An 18,139-nucleotide genomic window follows, 5' to 3' on the forward strand; every position below is an offset into this window, starting at 1 on the left:
GATCCCAGGTGGCCAACTGCATCATTCAAGTCCTGGACTGGCAGCTTGAAAAACACAATGGGCATGTGTGTGCTATGCTCAAAATTCTGAAAGGAGGGAGAAATAGAGGAGAAGGGATTGCAGCACAACCATGCCCCATGGTGGGTGTTTTCTCACTTGCCCTCTCTCTGGCAAAAACCTATGTCCTCTGGCAAAAATTTTAAATACAAAAAGAAAAGGAAAAGAAAGTCACTTTCCCACTCTTCTTCCCTGTTTTTCTTAGCTAGTGGGTGACCTGGAGAATCTAATTGGTTACACTCATAATTTATAAGTTAGCTCACAGGCTAGTGGGTACAACAGAAACAAGTTAAACATGACAACATTACAATATTTCAGCAGTGGTGAAGTATATATACTGCCAGAGCCTAAAAGTGGGGGATTTGACCTATTCATGGAAGCTGAGGAAGACAGCCCAGAGGAAGCGAAGTCTGCATTGTGATTGTAAGATTGAGTAGGCACAGGACCAGCAGATAGTGTAATGGTTACATTGCTGGACTCCCACATAGTAGACTGCGGTTCAAGTTGTGGACCCAGTGGCTTAAAACTCATGCCAGGCGCATTGTGTGACCAAGATTCTGAGAGGAGAATGGAGAAGAAGGGATTGAGGTGTGGCCATCCCCTTGAGAGGTGATTTCTCACTTTCTGTCTCTCTGTCCTCTCTGTCTTTCTGGTGAGCATACACTATTGCAAAAATCGCTCTCTCTCTCTCTCTCTCTAAAAAAAAAAAAGGTTAAGTAGGCACAGTTATAAGGCACAATAAAGAGGTCAAAGGAATGTTCTAGGCAAAGGAGACAGCATATGCAAAGGCCTGAGTATATTCCTGTGAGTTTCCCATGTTGTGTCTTCAGAAAAGCCCTGGGACAGGAATCAAGAGAGACATGGTATAGGCCCAAGACAAGAGACATCAGTTTTTATGTTCTCAAAACTGATTTAATCCTGCACAGAACTGCTTGCAGCAGAGGACCCAGAGTAAGAGCTAGGGCCAAGAGGGTTAGAAGGGCACAGAGGAGGTAACTAGTAGAGGTACTGCAGAGGTTCTCAGAGTCTCCTTGTCACCATGTCCAATGGACATGATTCAGTTCTCACCTTTCTCTTTTTTTCCCCTTTATTCATGATATAGCACAAATGAGAGTGAGAAAGGGCAAGAGGAAAACACCCTCTATAAATCCAGGCCATGCTGTGATCCCCTTCTTAATGCTCATCAGATCCTGGGCACTTGTGTGTATGTCTAGCACATTTCAGGCTGACCAGGCCAGGGATTCAAACTAGTTACTGAATAGGATCTGGCTTCTTTAAGCAGCATATTATTGCTGTGCCAATGGAGATGGTCCTTTCCTCTTCACCTTGATGAGCATGTAAATGTAAGGAACTAAGAGGAAGCCATGGGCCAGCAGGTAGCATGGTGGATAAAGCTCTGGACTCCCACATGGTTGACTGCAGTTCAAGTCCCAGACCCAGCAGCTTGAAAATCACACCAAGCACATGCACATGTGAACCCAAAATCCCAGGAGGAAAGTAGAGGAGGAGAGATTGTGGTATGGCCATCCCCCCTGAGGGTGATTTCTTACTTTCCCTTTCTCTGTATCTCTGTCTCTGTCTGTCTCTCTCTCTCTCTGGTGAGCACACACAGACTAAGGAAAAAACCTCTAAAACTAAATAAATTAAAAAATAACCATGTATCACCCACATACTTATCATTTTAAAAATATTGCCTGAGGGCACATGTGCTCACCACAGAGAGAAAGAGGAAGAGAGGGAGAGGGAGAAAGCACCCCAATGGGATGTGATCAAGCTGTAATCCTCTTTCTTCCATTTCTCCATCCTGTCAAGACTTTGGACACACATGCTTATGTGCCTGGTGTGTTTTTCATGCCTCCAGGGCCAGGATTCAAACCACTTAGTTGACCATGTAGGATCTAGCTCCCTTAACCACTAGGCCATAGAGCAGGCTCATACTTACCTTTTTATTTTAATTCATTAATTAGCTAATTAATTAATTTTTATGGTGAGATCACTTAAAAATCTACTCTCTTAGCAACCTTCAAGTGTACATTACTTAACTATGGTCATTATGCTTCACAGTCGATCTCTTAAACTTATTTCTCTTGTCTAACTGAAATTTTATACTTTGAACAATAAATCTCTCTCCAATTTCCTCCCACCAAGAGTGAATTTTGATCTTTGTCTGAGGAGCAACACAAGCCTTTGAAGGTTTTAAGCAGAGTGCTACCATGCTTAAGATTGATTTGGCAAGAGGGTACAGAACTTCAGGCGTGAGCTGATGATAGTTTGGTCTAGGTTGGTGGCAATGGAGATAGAAATGGATTCGAGAGATACTTAGGAGGTAAATCTAGACAGCAGTGGACATATAAAAGGGGATTAGAAGGGAAAGGGAGTCACTGAGAATGACTTCCAGTTTCCTGGTCTGTGTGTCTGGTTGGATGAGGGTGCTATTCACTGAGAAAGAAGATTGGGGGAGGGGAGAAAAGAGGATATTAATAATTAAGTTGGGCGTACTGATTTTGAGTTGAGTTTGTGATGTTTAAGTGGAGATGTCTAGTAGGCAGTTGTATATGTGGGTCTGAAGCTCAGAGGAGAGTTCTAATAGAAGAATAAATTTGGGAGTCATGGCAGTTGAAGCCATGGTATGAATGAGATCACCCAGAGCAGTATAAGGCATAAAGGACCTTCCACAATTTAGTTCTATAAAAAACAATGTTCTCATTGGTTTCCTAGTAATTTTATTATTTTACTTTCTTATGTTTGAATATCCTACTGGAATTGTTTTGACATTTTTGCCCACTGCTTTGATAAGCTCCCTATATCATATACTAAACTTTCCCATTTGGACTTACTTCTAGACTGCTCTATTTCATTAATCTGTTAGTAATTAATACCTAGTCAATAGGTATTACACATTATTATACATACATTTAATATTTCTATGTAATACTAAACATGATATATTTAATATGTAAAGACTTTTTATGAATTAACGAGAAGACAACCTAATAACAAATAAACAAAAATATATTAACAGACAGTTCACATTAAAAGGAAATGAATAGTTTCTCAACATATGAAAAGGGAGCCAGACCTGTAGCCTAAAGATTAAAGAAGTCGTATCCCAGATGGCCTACTGTGGTTTGAACCCCAGTCCCAAAAGGCTTGCAAAACATGCTGGGTACATGTGTGCCCATCATCCTGATGGGTGAAGGGATGGAGAAATGGAGGAGAGTAATGCAGCATGATCACACCCCACGGGAGGCATGCTTTCTCCCTCTCTTTCTCTCTTTGTCACTCTGGCAAGCACACACACTCTCTGTTTAAAAAAAAAAAAGAAGAAGGCACTTCTACTTTGATCATTCAGTCAACAAATATTTATTGAGCATAGATTTTATTTTAGGAACTGTTTTGAAGCTAGGGATACAACAATAAACAAAAGAGGTTAAAATACCTTCCCATTTGGAGCTTGCATCGAAAGACAGTGTGGTAGAAAGTATTGTGGAGAAAAGTAAAGATGGAAAGGGAGGTGGTTATGTAGAATGTTCTTCAACTAGGACTCACCTGATGTTTTTGTCATTAGACGGGGTTATGGGCTTTGGGGGGAAAGATCACAGAGGCAAAGTACCATTCTGGTCACATCAGACCAACGGTTCATGCTATCAACATGACTTTCACTGTTGATGTGGACCTTGATCATCTGGTGGTGGTAGTGTTTTTTAGATCCCTATTATCATTTTTAACTATAGATTAGGAAAAATTAATGCTTACAAAGGTACATGGACATGTCAGGGTGAGGTCATATTCTAGACCCTTCCCTTCACCTGCTAAATGAGCGTTATTGCTAGGCGAGACATTTTATGTGGACACTTGGGCAGGTCCAGAGGGCAGAGACTATCCTGTGTGGCCTCACTAGCCTAAAGGTTAAGGCCCCAGTATCTAACTACAGATGCAACTCTCACGCACAAAGCAGAACAATTGCCGAGAAAAATCGCTAGGGGCCGCTAGAGACCAGGAGAACAGCTTTGGAACCTCACTAGGTTCAGGATGAAGAGTCTCCCAGAGTCTAGACAACTTAAAGTAGATAATGGATGATAGAAATGATCAGAACACTCCACAGGAGACTTTGGAGTAAAGATCTTGAGGTTCCTAATGCCTGAAAAAAAGTGCCAAGGTAAGAAAACAAACTGATTAATTAATTCCAAATAATCTGAATTTGAAATTGTATGAGTAGGAGGAGCAGAAATAGTGAGCAGGTAGCTAGCAAAGAAGTTGAGGAGAAAACCCTGTTGGTACAAATTCCTATATTCCATGCAGGCGCCCTCAGAAGCCGAGGGGCTCACTACTGCTCATTTCCCAGGGTCCTCGGCTGATGTCCATGGAGTGCTGCCTCCTAACACCCTTGAGAGTGAGGCCCAGCTTACACCCACCGACTGGATCTTAGCAGTCAGAGCAGGGCCCAAAGACCGAGAAAGAGCTGTACCTCCTTGGTCAAGTTCTTCCTCTCGCTAGCGCCCATGCCTCTGATTACCCAAAGTTGTAGCTCCCAAAGGGGAGTCTGATCTCAGATGAAGTGAGAAGGTGCCAAGGAGAATTCACCTTCATTAGGGCAGGACTAGTTGCTAAAAAACATCCAGCTTGGCAGGAGAGAAATGGCAACTATGTAAAGGTGGCGGGGGGGAGGCAGAGAGAGAGAGAGAAAGAGAGAGAGAAATGACAACTATGTGGGAAAAAACGAGAAAGAGAAATGGCAACTGCAAATAAGAAAGAAAAAAAGCAGAATTATATAAATAAAAGGGCAACTATGCAAAAAAAAAAAAAAAGAGAGAGAGAGAGGGAAAGCAAGACATGGCACTCTGCAAATAGAAAAATGGCAACTCTGCAAGTAAAAGGGGAAAACCGTGCAACTATGTAAAGAAAATAGAGGATGGGAGAGGGAGACTTCTGACTTATGTTGATTGAACCTGGCAGTTGCATGCTCCCATTAAAGTGATATAAAAGAACAGAACCCTACAAAATCAGAGAAGATGTAAGAGAAGACAGCCACAAACAAGAAATGATCAAGTTTGGGAAGCTGCAAAGTGGATGGATGCGTGGTAGGTAGCAGAGCAGAGCAGAGAAAGCTGGTAGGAGCCTAAGGCAGGAATGTCAGTCGGCATCACAGAATCCTTGGTCAACATGGGAACTGGAGGCAGCAAGCACCGCACAAATTGGTATGCCAGCTGGGGCAGGAGGGTGGATTGACTAAGTCTGCAAGAGAAATTAGACCCCTCCGGAGCCCCTCCCTGAGATTTACTATCCTGAAATGTGGAATCCAAGAGTCCTGAGCACCAGTGGATGCAGTGGTCAACTGCCATAGAGAAAACATGACGGCGACAGGACTGTCGTCTGTGGAGTGTGAGACCCCATCCTCTTCCTTGCCTTGGCTCTGGGAACTGACGTCCATCTGGCTTATGCACATCTCACTCTAGTACCCAGGCAGGGCACTGGCTCAGTAGGAGAGCTGGAACCAGGGTAGGGCTTGTGAGGTTCATGCCCTGAGTGCCAAAGGGCACTGAAAATCAAGGCGAATACTCATTAAAAAATTAAAATCCATGATGAATGAAAGACCAACATTTTAAACACAGGATCTGGCCTTGCACTTGCAAGACACTGGTGCACTTATTTCTCTCTCATCTCAGCTCCGGTTCCAGTGAAACTCTATTTTTTAAATAATTATTTATTTGATTTTATTTATATATTCATTTATTTTAATTTGACCAGATAGAGACACACAGAGAAAGAGAGAGAAGAAAGAGAATGCAAGCCACCAGGACCAAGACTTGAACCATGGTCTGCCATGTGGGAATCCAGTGCCTTAACCACCACGCCATTTGCCAGCCTCCCAGTGAAACTCTATTTACTAAAATAGGCAACTGGTTTGAGGGCTGTAGTTTGCTGATTTTTTAAAAAAATGAAACCCACAGGTGAGCTGGTGGTGTGGTGGTTCGTGTGTGTGTGTGTGTGTGTGTGTGTGTGTGTGTGTGTATAACTTAGAGGTCAGGTCGTGTGCAGTGGTAACGCAACAAGACCCCACATGGGAAAGGTCCTGAGTTCTCATCAAGGGACCTTCCTGAGAATGCTGGGCCTACGCCTTTGATCCTTGCTGAGGCTCTGGGTGTACTACAGTGTAAGAACTCTGTTGGGGATGCCTGTTCTCTCGGTCTCCATCTCTCATGGAAGAAATAAATACACTTTAAAAATGGCATAAAATATTATTTACCTTAATTACTGACTTCTTTGGTGCCACCTTCCTAAATTTTGCACCCAAAGCGAGTGCCTCACTCACTTTCCTTCACCCTGGCCCAGTAGAAAAGGTCTGCAGAGTACCCAGGGCACAGCCCAACCAACAAGTCAACTCACTCCTGCTCATGCCACTCACCCCACTCGCCCCACTCACCCCATGGTGAGACTCCCATGTTGGGAAGCCTTGTCCTTGCAATTGCAGGTTCTACTCAACTCCTTGTCACAGCACTTTTTTTTTTTTAATTGCCAGATGGTGCATGTGCTCACCAGAGAGCGGGAGAGTGAGGGAAAGGGAGAAATGGATTCAAATTGTGATTGATCATATGGGGTCCAACTCCTTTCACCCCTGGCCTGTGGGGCCAACATGATGCTCTACTCCTGATGTGAAATGGACAGTACCAGTCACTAGTGTGAAAAACAGAGGTGGTGGGGCCAGCAGGTGGCATAGTGGTTGGGTCACTGGACTCCCACATGGCTGACTGCATTTTGAGTCCCCAATCTGGAAGCTTGCTTTCTTACTTTCCCTCTGTCTCTCTCTCTGTATTTCTCTGGTCCAATTGAAAAAGTGATAATAGGGACCAGCAGTTAGCGTAATGGCTATGTTGCTGGACTCCCATGTAGTCGACTGTGGTTCAAGTCCCAGACCTGATGGCTTAAACTCACACTGGGTGCAGGTATGTGCATGCCCAAGATCCTGAGAGGAGAATGGAGAAGAAGGGATTGCAGCGTGGTCATCCCCCCTGGGGGTGATTTCTCACTTTCTGTCTCTTTGTGTCTCCCTATCTTTCTAGCGAGTGCACGCGCCCTATAGCAAAAACTACTCCCCAAAAGAAAGAAAAAGTGATAATAATAATAAATAAAGTTAAATAAAATAATCATAAAAAAAAGAACAAAAAGAAAAATAGAAGTGGTAACAAGCAAAAAGAGAAAAATCAGAGAGGAGCAACAAATTGATGGAATCAGTTCTGGCTCCCAGGACAGTGGTTTAGGGTTTACTTTTTTTTTTAAGAAATATTTACATATTTAACTTTATTTATTATTATTATTATTATTATTATTTAATTTGACCAGAGAGAGATGGAGAGAGAAAGGGAAAGTGAGAAAGTAAGCCGCCAGGTCCAGAACTCAAACGGTGGTCAGCCATTTGGGAATCCAGCACCCCAACCACCACACCACCTGCTGACCCCTATGGTTTACTTTCTTATTGCTGGTTCTATCTTGTACAGATTTGGAATCCTCTTTCTGCAATTCTGAAATCCTAAAAGGTCTCAACACCAAAAAGTTTTGGTTTGTTTGGGAGCAGCAAAACCCAATCTGAACTGACCCAAAACTACTATAATCTTTATTTATCTACTTTATTATGGATGTTCCTTGTTCACTGTAGAAATATCCATGTGGGTGAAGCCCCAATGGGTGAGCCCTAGAAACACTGGGAGTCACCTGTAATATATATGTACCATCTCATCTTGCTAAAATAAGAATCATGAATTTTGACACAATTCTGGCCCATAGGTTTCAGATAAGGGATCGTGGATCAAAACTTATATCTCCTTCACCAGGGACACATTAGCAATTCTTGAATCTGCCTTAGCATAGCCACTAAGTGAGAACCCAGAAGATGGTTGTCAATAGGGCTAAGTTAGACTTTCATGGACCTGAGACACTTTGACCTTCATGGGCCCCTTCCTTCCTCCATAAAAACATAGTAAGAATTATGTCTTACAACTGCATTGGTATAAAGATACCATTATTTTCCTGATTTCAAAATAAATGAAAACCTTTGCTTCGAGTATCATGGTGCGTAGGCCCTGTGCCTTTTGTACCTAAAGAGAAGTCTCTTCTGGTTGTCAATGATGGTGTAATGGGCTCAACCCAGGCCCAGGGGACTAGTTAAATTAAGGGGGAGATACTCACCAGAAGTAAGATCAGTGCTAGATTGAGAGCTGATTAAGGGAAGGACCAGGCTTGGGTAGAATTGGCAGAATAGAGGGTCCAGAAAGGAGAATGTCACAGTTGGATGGCATCTCCTCAAAAGACAAATTGAAGCCTAACCTCTGGTACCTGTGAATGAGACCTTATTTAGATTTTGCAGATGCAATTGAGTTAAAATGGGATTATACTAAATTAAGAGGGCCCTAATCCAATGACTGATCTCTCTATAAGAAGAGGGGAATTTGGACACTGACACACAGGAAAGGCCACATGAGGACAGAGGCAGAAACCACAGACATGTCATGGCAAGCCAAGGAACAGAAGTTGTTGGCCACCACAGAAGCTGCTAGAGGGGCAAGAAACAAAATTTCCCTCTGAGCCTGGGAGAAGGAACCAGCCCTGCTCATGACACATTGTTTTTGGACTTCTGGCTTCCAGAATTGTGAGAGAATAAGTTGCTGTTGTTTCGAGCCATCAAGTGTGTGGCATTTTGTTCCAGTGGCCCTAGGAAATGAATAAGAAAGAGAGTAGGTAAATAAGAGTTGTTCAGGGCCAGCAGGTGGCATGGTAGTTAAGGTGCTGGACTCCCACATGGCCGACTGCAGTTTGAATCCCAGACTGGTGGCTTAAAACTCACTCCAGGCACATGTGCATGTGTGCCCCAAATTCCTAGAGGAGAATGGAGAAGGGTTTGCGGTGTGGCCATCCCCCCGGGGGGTGATTTCTCAGCTTCCCTCTCTCTGTCTCTCTCTGTCTCTCTCCAGCAAGCATATGCACCTTATGGCAAAACCATGGAAAAAAAAGTTTTGGGGAGTGACCTGCTGCTGGAGTGAGTTCAGGCTGCAAGGGAAGGTTCTTTGACTGGATGTGCCACAAGCTTACTGGTAGACCATCCCATTGAGGATGACCGGTCAGTGTGGTCTAGGTCTGTCTCTGGGTTGCTGTAGGGCACCCAGAGAAAACACAGAATTCATTTCTTTAAAGAAAGCAGGTGAACCATGAACAACAACAGCAACCACAATTAAAAAAAAAAAAAGCACCAAAACAAAACAACAAAATAAAAAAGAGCAGCAGAGCGTGGTGGTGCCCGCCCTATGGCAAAAAAAGAGCAGCAGCAGAAGAAAAAGAAAGTTGCTTAACTTCCCCCTCTCACTGCCAAACGCAGTGGTTGTTTTAGAGGAAACAATTTCACAAGGGTTTTCTCTTTTCTATGCACGATCTATTCTTTCATCAAGTCCGTATCATATGACTCGCCAGTTCTCTCTCAAATCTCCCTTCTCAGAATGGACCTCAATGAACAACAAACATTTTTCTTCCTTTTTTTTTTTTTTTTAAGATTTTTGCATAGGGTGTGTGTGCATGCCAGAGACAGACAGACAGGGAAAGCGAGAAATCACCACCCGGGGGGATGGCCATGCTGCAATCTCTTCTCCTTCATTCTCCACCCCCGATTTGGGGCACACGTGCACATGCCCTGGGGTGATTTTTAAGCACTGGGTCTGGGACTTGTACTGTGGTCAGCTATGTGGGAGTCCAACGCCTTAACCACCATGACACTTCCTTTTTCTTTTTTCTTTTTTCTTTCTTTCTTTCTCTTTTCTGTTTTTTTCTCTTTCTTTCTTTCTTTCTTTCTTTCTTTCTTTCTTTCTTTCTTTCTTTCTTTCTTTCTTTCTTTCTTTCTTTCTTTCTTTCTTTCTTTCATGCTAAAGGGCACCAGTTTATGAGAGAGGGAGAAAGGCAGGCAGACAGACAGACCGACCAAACGACCTGGTCATGTCACAATCCTTTTTCTTCCAGTTCTCTCCAGCAACAAAACACACATTTTAAAAAGACCAGCATGGTTCGAGAAAAGCTGAGAAAACCTGCCCCAGTGAAAACTCACTCCCATTCAAACTCCAGTTTGAATGATCCGAGGGGCCACCTGCAGACCTTGCAGTGGGAAAGGGCTGCAGGGTGGGCAGATGTTCAGGCACGAAGGCACTGGCACTCCAAGAAGAGGCTCCAATAAACCCTACCCCATCTGTGGTGAAGATTGTCTGGGGCCGCAAGCTGCCAGCCTGAACTAAACACTTTATCTTTCCATGGTCCTTTCTGGGGCTTCAGGAAGCTATTTGGTAACAATGACCCTCCCTTCACCTTCAAAGGTTTCCTTCAGGGTCAACCGGATTTTTCTTTGACGAGATATGATTTACCTCAGACGATCTTGCCAGTGGCACTCCTGCATCAGATGGGTCCTGGTGAGCCCTCTAACACTAACGTGTCAAGAAGACCTAATGATTAATCCTCCCTCCAACTGAATTACTTAGCTGTTTTGTTATAATGTAGGATTCAACCATCACTGAATTTTTGCCAAACTGGAAATATTTCTAATTTTTAATGAATTCTGACTCATTTGCAGTTGATAATGTTGATGACTGATTCATTTAGAAAGCGGATTATTAAGAGATGGTTATGCAGGTAAGGTTTGTCATGTTAGATGAAATTTACAATTAATAAATACTTATTTTAATTTACCCATTGGAAATTTGATGGATTCACCAACAGCTTTGGAAGATAAAAGAAAACACAACCACATTAAATGTATCAATCAGTGAAGAGACAGATCCTGATTTCATATCTATAAAAACATGAAAAATTATGCTCTCTGGATCCTGGGAAATATGGAACAAAGCGTTTGTTGAGTGTTTTACCATGAGGCCAAAACAGAGTGAGCACAAGTCATGTATTTTCTCACTGAATCCCGTAAAAATCAACAAAGTGGGGGCTTATCATGCACCATAATTTGCCAACAGACCTGAAGCATAGAGAGGTTAATTGACCCAAGGTCACTTGTCACAAGTAGGTCAGAGCTGAAGCTGAGCCCAGATCTACAGAACACTTAACAAATCAGGCCTGGAACCAAGGAGCTGGTTGGCAATGATCTGGTTTCATTTGTCAGCAGACTTTGTAGCCAACCTGGAAACCTCCAGGATTCAAACGCGAGAGGCAGACTTTTCCCCTCGCCTTCCTGCACCAAGTGCTACCACAGAGAACCTCCAGGTTCTCTGTCATTCTGTAGAACAACAGGAAGTCCACTGATTTTTGACGTGTGCACCAACAAGCAGCTCTTTGTACCATCTGAAAAGTCAGCACAACCTCTATTTGCTAATGTTGATCCACAACCACAGATTTAAATGTCCTCTGTCTTTAGAGCCTCAAATAGTCATAAATCAGGGCTAATAGTTTAAAAATAACAAATTATTCAATTCCATTTAATTCAACTTAGTTGAATTCAAAATATGTTCCACTGGAATGATGTTCCCCTCTGTGGGACACTAAGATGCACTTACAAGTAATATTCAGCTTAGTTTCAAAGACTAAGAGCAATGATAGCTTTCCTTTCAAGGCATACCCTGATACTCTAGGGGATCTGGGTTTTTCCACAGGACTGCCTTTTCTCTCTCATAAATTCTGTGTAGTATTTAGGACTATTATATGAAAGTAGTGATTGAAGGAAGAGGATGAACTCCATCGACTGCCCTCACCCTTACTCCCTGTACTCACACACCTGGCCTCTGCCCTGCCTGCAGCCCTCCCCCACTGTGGATAGCCCCAAGGCTCACGCTGACCCTCAGGGAATGGTCTTAGCTTTCTAACTTTTTTTTTTTGGAGAGGTTTTTGCTATAGGGCACGTGCGCTCACCAGACAGACAGAGAGAGACATAGAGACAGAAAGAATCACTCCCCAGGGGGATGGTCACGCAGCAGTCCCTTCTCCTCCATTCTCCTCTCAGGATCTTGGGCACGCACGCACACGCGCCCAGCGTGAGTTTTAAGCCACCGGGTCCGGGACTCGAACCGCGGTCAACTACGTGGGAGTCCAGTGACATAGTCATTACGCCAACTGCTGGTTCCCAGCTTTCTAGCTTTTTAAAATCATTTTTTAATTTTAATTTTTTTTTATTGCCAGAGGGCACATGCACTTTCCAGAGACAGAGAAAGAGAAGGTACCTCCCATACCAATGGGGTGTGACCATGTTACAATCCTTTTCTTCCATTTCTCTTTCTTGTCAGACTTTTGGGCATGTAGGAGTGCCTGGTATGTTTTTCAAGTCACTGAGGCTGGACTTCAGTCTGGGGTTGGCCATGTGGGAACTGGCTCCTAATACACAGTGCTAGCCACTGTACTGTGGGGCTGGCCCTTTACTTGGAACTTTTATTTTACTTTCTGAGATCAAACCAAGGGGCTAATGAATAAGCTTCAGTCTTCCTGGGGTCTTCTCACCATCCCTAAAAGAGGACCCTATTCTTTAATGAAAGCATCAGAAACTGTTCACATGTTTTTCTAAGGCAGTGTTCTAACCTCTGCTGCACATGGGAGAAAACTGGGAATTTAAAAAGCTATAGATGGGACCAGCAGATGGCATAATGGTTATGTTGCTGGACTCCCATATGGCTGAAGGTGGTTCAAATCCCAGATTTGGATGCTTGAAACTTACAACAGGCATGTGTGTGTGTGCATGCCCAAAATCCTGAAAGGAGAATGGGGGAGAAGGGATTGCAGCATGGCCATCCCCCCTGGAGGTGATTTCTCGCTTTCTGTCTCTCTGTGTCTCCGGTGAGTTCATGAGCCCTATTGCAAAAATCTCTCTTGGAGAAAAAAATAAGCTACAGATGCCCAGGCCCAGCTCTACCCAGAGATTGTGATCTCATTGGTCGTGATTCAGCCTGGGCCTCACAACTCTTTCAAGCTCAAATGTGATTCTACTGTGTGGCCAATCTGAGATCCTCTGCTCTGAAGCCAGAGTCAGCCCAGCCTTGACCTCCATCTGCCACCAGCGAATGCAGGGTAGACAGTTTTACAAGTTTAATTTGATTTGATTATCCAATTCTCCACTTTCTCCTAATATACTTATATTGGCTGTCAAAACAATTTATAAATATCAAATAGAAATTGGACTGCTTCAACTACAATTCCATGTGTGCATGTCATGGACTCAACTGGCCCATTCTGCATGGGTCAAAATAACTACAGTCATTTTGTAAAGCATCATAAAATTTAAGTGCAGAATTAATTTGCACTCAAGATCCCTAATGGACAATAAGTTGGCATAAAGATTAACTTCAAAAAAATACAAGTATACATTATATGGTTATAAAAATGACTCTAATGACTTTAAAAAGCACTAAATGAGTATGACAAAAGTATGTGGGAAAATATATATGGTATATTTGGGATGAGAATCTCTTGAAATGACACTTTGAATTTGCTTTTAAATCTCATTGAATTTTCTAGAAAATATATCATTTAAAAGAATCATGAAGGTTTCTTTTCAATCTGACGGTTCTTGACAATATCAAAAGTAAATGACCTGCTATGTCTAGACATTGTAGAACAATCATTATAGAAATAGCCACATGTTCCTTTAAAACTCTGAACAAGAAAAATAGCAATTGATATTCACCTTTAAGCTTCTGGTAGTACTATTAACCTTCTGCTTCACTAAACTCTAGCAACTGACTCATGTAAGTGAGGGAAGTTAGTTTGTACTTTTCTACAGAAATAGCAGATTTAAAACGTTTGCCCCCAGCGTTGTTGCTCCAAAGAGAATATTGTCTCTGGCATTTCCAAAGGATAATATTTTAGTTCAATTTCTAACTTGGAATTCTCTTGTTTTTCTGTTTTAAATGAGTAAGATTGCCATTATGTTTGACTTTCAAAATTTACTAATTACTTTATGTTAATGAATGAGCAAATTAAAGAGCATACCAAGCTGTTTTGCTTACATTTAGAGTTGCTTTGATACTTTACCCTCTTATACTTATTTACCCTACCATGGCTTTTTTTGTTTGCATCGTTTGCCACCAACCCAGATTTCTGGGTCAGAAATCACATATTTTGTTTGAAAGCTTTGCTAAAAGAATAGAAGTGGCTTACCTTTTTTCAGCTGATGTTTTTTTCTAATTTCTCACCCCGCAACTTGCAGCAGCGTAGACTGGTCCCTGTATGCAGTAGGTGCGTGGAGAAGAGAAACTGACCTGCTTCCTGCAATGGGCCAGTTTGCCATCAGCAGAACGTAGCATGTGGTTTGCAGAAGTTTATGTGAGAAGAAGGAAACTTGCAATTTCTTAACTGTTGCCAAATCATTTATTGACTCTGCTTTCAAATTTTGAAACTGAAGTTGGGGAAAAAGCCATTTATAAAATTATTTAAATAGTTATATTTAGGTTATACTTAGGTTACTAAGCCAAATTTATACATTTTTTGTGAGTTTGTATATGTGTGTGCACCAGGGGAGGAGTGAGGAGTGGCTTCCAGGATCCTCATCAAAATGGTTTTCTTTTTTTATTTTTAGAAAGCAAAATGCTTTATTTAAAAATGAGATTCTGAACCCTCTGACCACTGAGCTAGTGGATTTAAATTTCTCCCCCAGCGTTTGAAGTGTAATACTTTGTGTGTCTCACTGCTATTGCCAGATGATTTCGCTCTTTCTTAAATGATACTCCATGTTGTACGCATAGTTTAGAAGAGGCATTTTCATTCAGCCTGCTCTCACTGCCATCTGCACAGAACGATGCTTTTTACTTTTCAGATATAAAAGATGATGGAGTAGTCTTATTTTAGTACCACTCTTAAATATCCTAAAGTTTTTATTTATTTATTATCAGAATCTTTATATTACATTGAATCACATATAACTTTACAGTGTATTACATTTCTTTTTCTATAAGGAATACCATGCCTATCAGTCAATACAGAGACATTAAAATCCCCATCTTCATCATCCAATAGCTTTTCATTTTTTCCTGATTATTCTTATTATTATTCCAATTCTTTTTTTTCTTTTTCCTTTTCTTTTTTTTGGGAGGGATTTTTGCTATAGTGTGCGTGCGCTCGCCAGACAGAAAGAGAGAGACATTAGAGACAGAAAGCGAGAAATCACCCCCCGGGGGGATGGTCACGCCGCAATCCCTTCTCCTCCATTCTCCTCTCGGGATCTTGGGAGTTTTAAGCCACCAGGTCCGGGACGCGAACCACGGGCGACTACGTGGGAGTCCAGCGACATAGCCATTACGCTAACTGCTGGTTCCCCCAATTATTTTTTTGAACAGTCAATCACTATTTCTCATTTTGCTTGTAAAAAGACTTTACCCAATATGAAATACTTCTCAGACCAACCCAGTTGAGAAAATTATACACGTCATCATCCACAGGTAATAAACCATATCTGTGTCCCACTAGTGTCATGCCTCTCTATTTGTCCTCTTGCTATCCTTCTCCATACTCTTCTCTTCCCCTGCCCCACTCCACACTACCTTATCATCATTAAGTATTTTCACTGCTTTTATGCCCTCCAATATTTTGATCTCTACCACAGAATGTGGATAGTCGGTATATATTAAGTGGATACATGTAATATATTTCTTTCATATCTTGGCTTACTTCACTCAGCAGTAGATCCTCCATATCTGACCACTTTCTCTCATCAAAACGTTAATAGCAGTTATTTTGGAGAGCAGGATTGAGGGGAAATGAGGGAGAGAAAATGGGACTTTTTTCCCTTTATTGAGAAAACTTAAGCTTATTCTTTTTTTTTTTTCCCCTATATGGCACATGCACTTCCCAGAGATAGACAGAGACTGGGAGAAAGAGAGGAAAGTGAGAAAGCACTCCTCAGCGTGGGTAGTCATACCAAAATCCATTCTCCTCCTGGAATTTTGGGCATGCATGCACATGTGCCCAACATGTTCATCACACTGCCAGGTCAGGGACTCTTTCAGGATCCAGCTGCCTTAACCACCATGCCACCTGCTGGCTCCTAGTGCAGTCTTTTTGAAAATAACTTTACAACACATTTTTACCCAATTTGGGATTTCACAAACCCATATTTTGTTGTATAATTCCCAGATGTGGGTAAATAACATGAGTATTGCTTCACTTTTCCCCACACATTTCAGAGATAGCATCATAGTGCGGATAGGTGTGGTTCCCTCCAGGCTATGGTCTCAAAGAGGATATCTTTCTCCTGGGTGTCCCTGTACCTCATCCAGCACCTGAAATATAGTATAAGCTCAATAAATATTGAATGAATGAGTGAATAGATGATGAGCGTCCATGAGGCTGGAAATTTTAATTTTCCTCATTTGATCTAATAAGTGAATCAAACTTTAAGATCGCATAGTGAGGACCTCAAAAACTTTAACTAAGACCAGGGCTCCACAAACTGTGACCTCTGAGCCAAATTTGGGCCAATGTGAAAAAAGAACTTTTAAAGATAAACAATTACAATTGATTTGATCTCTCTCTCTCTCTCTCTCTCTCTCTCTCTCTCTGTGTGTGTGTGTGTTTTGGGTTTTTTTAAGAGAGATTTTTGCTATAGGTGTGTGCGCTTGCAGGAGAGACAGAGAGACAGAAAGCAAGAAATCACCCCCCAGGGGGAATGGTCACACTGCAAGTCAGACTTGCATGCCCTGCCTCTAGACCATAAAGTGTTAGCCAATACCCTTCTCCTCCATTCTCCTCTTGGGATTTTGGGCACACACGCATACATATCAAGCGTGACATTTAAGCTGCCAGGTCTGGGACTCGAACTGTGGTCAACTACATGGGAGTCCAGTGAAGTAACATTATGCCATCTACTGGTCCCTGATTTGATGGTAAAGAACACTAACTTTAAACTTCAGTTAAGCATAGTGTTATCAACTCCAAAAATAATTACTTTCTTCTCATTATTAGAAATGTTATCAATACAATAATTGTGGAAATTTGTTTTTATCTTCCTGTGTAAATATTATAGCTAAAAAATATCTGAAATGTGCCTCTTGGCCTATAAAGCCTAAAATACTTATCATCTGATCTTTAAAAGAAAAGTTTGATGACCCCTTGGCCAAAAGAATAAAGTCTGGAATGGGATCTAATGTGTTTCATCTTGCCTTACACCCATTGAATAAGAGGAAAAAACATTGAGAACAGGGTGAGCAGGCGCGACATTCATGTATTTATGCACTTTGGTGTATTTATGCACTTTGGAAAACCTTATTACAAAGGGAGACCTTTCAGAGATTACAAAATGGCTTGGGTGACCATTTTAGATTGATCTCTAATGACCAGTTCTTACAGCAATTCAAGACCTGGTATCTATTTTGAAAAATGATTTTCATATCAGAGGCTACTGCCCAGGGATTGTGTGCTAACCAAAACTAGCCAGTTGTGAGCTCAAAGATCTCATTTGGCACCTCCCAGTCTCTTTGTTTCACTTGAAACATTTTCTAAGATAGTACATAAAAAAGGTAAGCAAGACTTACTTCCAGTACTGGACTCAGCAAGGCTCATTGTGGCTAAAGAGTTTGTCAGCATTTCTTGAAAAAAAGTCAGACTTGCCTGCCCTGCCTCTAGACCATAAAGTGTTAGCCAATACAGATCGGTCGATTGGTATTTTATAAATCATGCTTGTGTATATACGTTATACAGAGTGTGTGTGTGCGCGTGCATGTGTGTGTCATTATGTATATTGCTATGGTTTGAATATGTCCCTCGTGTTGAGACTTGACTGTATTGTGTGTTTGGAAAGGTATTAAGTGAAAATTCAATTCATTCATGTTTCCCCGAATAAGGTGGAGTGGGCTGTGATTGGTTCATGGTGATTACATCATGGAGACAAGAGTCTCACAAATAGATAAAAGATGTCTCATGAGACCAAATGAGTTCTAGCTTTTATGAGGAGGAGTTAGTTCTCACAAGAGCTGGTTGTTATAAAAAAAAGAGATAAGGCAGGAGCTCCATGTCTCTCTGCACACACATGCCATCCTCTGTGCTTCCATTGGCCATGCTATAGGCCTAGAACTTTGGACTTTCCAGCTACCAGAATTATGAGTTTGTAAATAAACTTCTGTCTTCTTTA

General features: G+C 41.9%; 1 protein-coding gene across 1 annotated transcript in view; it reads right to left on the reverse strand.

Moving 5' to 3' along the window:
- Positions 1–14,303, reverse strand: part of TLR8 (toll like receptor 8) — a 21,436-nt gene extending 7,133 nt beyond the window's left edge. Inside the window, exon 1 of the mRNA XM_006172017.3 lies at positions 14,176–14,303. The gene's annotated coding sequence lies outside the window, so the exon portion shown is untranslated. The remainder of the gene's footprint in view (positions 1–14,175) is intronic.
- Between the last annotated feature and the right edge of the window lie 3,836 nt (positions 14,304–18,139).

Source organism: Tupaia chinensis, unplaced genomic scaffold (assembly GCF_000334495.1).
Source record: "Tupaia chinensis unplaced genomic scaffold, TupChi_1.0 Scaffold150243_1, whole genome shotgun sequence".
Lineage (NCBI taxonomy): Eukaryota > Metazoa > Chordata > Mammalia > Scandentia > Tupaiidae > Tupaia > Tupaia belangeri.